Source organism: Camelina sativa, chromosome 9, assembly GCF_000633955.1.
Source record: "Camelina sativa cultivar DH55 chromosome 9, Cs, whole genome shotgun sequence".
NCBI lineage: Eukaryota > Viridiplantae > Streptophyta > Magnoliopsida > Brassicales > Brassicaceae > Camelina > Camelina sativa.
The window spans coordinates 19,857,191-19,859,357 of record NC_025693.1 but is presented as its reverse complement, the minus strand read 5'-3'; the positions used below and the strand labels follow the sequence as shown (position 1 = coordinate 19,859,357).

The following is a 2,167-nucleotide window of genomic DNA, read 5'->3' as shown; positions in this document are numbered from 1 at the left end:
GGGGGGGGGGGGGGGGCGCTCTTTGAAGTTTCTGCCGTAGAGAAACATGAGCAATGGATGTCTCGATTCCATCGCGTTTACCCGCACGATGCTGAGAAAACGAGTAGGTTTGAGATCTAAGATCTTTAAGAAGAACTTAAAGTTCGTCGAGAGCTTCAACAGGAATACGAACAAGACCTACAAATTGGATGTCAACAAGTTCTCTGATCTCACCGACGAGGAATTCCAGGCGAGGTACATGGGGCTGGTGGTGCCGGAAGGTACTTCATCACTGGATTCTTACAGAACGGTGTCATTTAGACATGAAAATGTCAGTGAAACCGGTGAGAGCATGGAATGGAGACAGGAAGGGGCCGTTACACCGGTTAAGAACCAAGGACAATGTGGTATGCGGTTTAAACAACTAGTGTCACTTCCTGTAAAATAGCAAGATTACGGATCAAAACTGCATTATACTTTTAAGTATATACATACGAAAAGTTCATATTATCCTTAAACAAATAAAAAATAGTTCATATTATCTTAAAACACATGCATCAATAACTGAACAAATTTATCTACATATTTTCATGAGTGTTTATCAAAAATATGATTTAAAATTTATATGAAATTTACAACTACTACACTAATAATATATTAACCTTTTCTTTTTTTATTGAACTGGAGCAGGATGTTGTTGGGCTTTTTCGGCAGTGGCCGCGGTGGAAGGCATTACGAAGATTGCGAAAGGAGAGCTCGTATCCTTGTCTGAGCAACAACTGTTGGATTGCAACACAGAGAACAACGGATATGGCGGAGGGTTTATGGATAAGGCTTTCAACTACATAATAAACAACCAAGGAATCACCACAGAGGATAGTTATCCTTACCATGCATCAGAATAAACCTGTGACTCAACTCATTCCGTTGCTGCAACCATCAGCGATTACGAGGCGGTTCCTCAAAATGATGAGGAAGCTGTTAGATTTGGGTTTTACTATGGGCTTCCAACTCAAAACCAATTGGTAATGAGTGGAGATCAGGCCCTAACCCTTTATATATTACTCAAGTCCCTTCACATCTATTAGACGTGGGATCTTTTCTCCACACGTCCCCTCGAGATAATGGCTATTCTAGCCGTTAATCTCGACAGAATCCATCACGTCCCCTCGAGATAATGCTCTATTTTTTTTCAGCTATCTCGATGGAATTGGGCCTTCATTTGGGCCATCAATTAATGGGGTCATCGGGCCTCTATCCGGGACGGATTAATTAACGGGCCAGCGTATGTAAGCTCTGATACCATGTTAGATTTGGGCTTTACTATAGACTTCCAACTCAAAATCAATTGGCAATGAGTGGAGAGACCATAACCCTTTATATATTACTCAAGTCCCTTCACATCTATCAGATGTAGGATCTTTTCTCCACAGAAGCATTGCTTAAAGCGGTGTCTCAACAGCCTGTTTCCATCGGGATAGATGGATCAGGAGCTGCGTTTGTGCAATATTCTGGCGGGATATTCGACGGCGAGTACTGCGGGACGCACCAGAATCATGCAGTTACCATTGTTGGTTACGGGATAAGTGAAGAAGGGATTAAATATTGGTTGCTGAAGAACTCATGGGGAGAACAATGGGAGAAAATGGTTACATGAGAATCAAGAGAGACGTTGATGCACCTAAAGGAGCCTGTGGTTTGGCCGAATTTGCTTCCTATCCACTTGCTTGAAATATTTTTATAATTGGTTTTGAGTATATGCAGATGGGTTTTATTCAGAGTGCTGACAAATAATACCCTTATCAAGTAATTGGCCTTCTGCAGCCGCATTATATGTTTTGCAATCTATATACCTATTTAAACAACCCTTTAAACAAATAACCCTACTCCATATAAAATATTACACAAAATGCCACAGTATTTTAATACAAAATATAATAATAGAATCTTAATATTAATTTGTTGTAACCTGAAAATGATTATCCAAAAAAATAGTAATTATTAATTTATTAGATTACAAAAAATCATTAATAAAATATTTTCAAAATTATTTAATAAAATTATTTCAAAATTATGTAATAAAATAATTAAACAAATTCTATTTATTGTTTTAGAAAGCTTAGGAAACAATAACAAACTATTTAGAAAATTATAAAACTTAAATTTATTTATAAAACTAAGATTAAAT

General features: G+C 37.6%; 1 pseudogene; it reads left to right on the top strand.

The window, feature by feature from the left end:
- Positions 16 to 1,710, top strand: LOC104715463 (annotated as a pseudogene).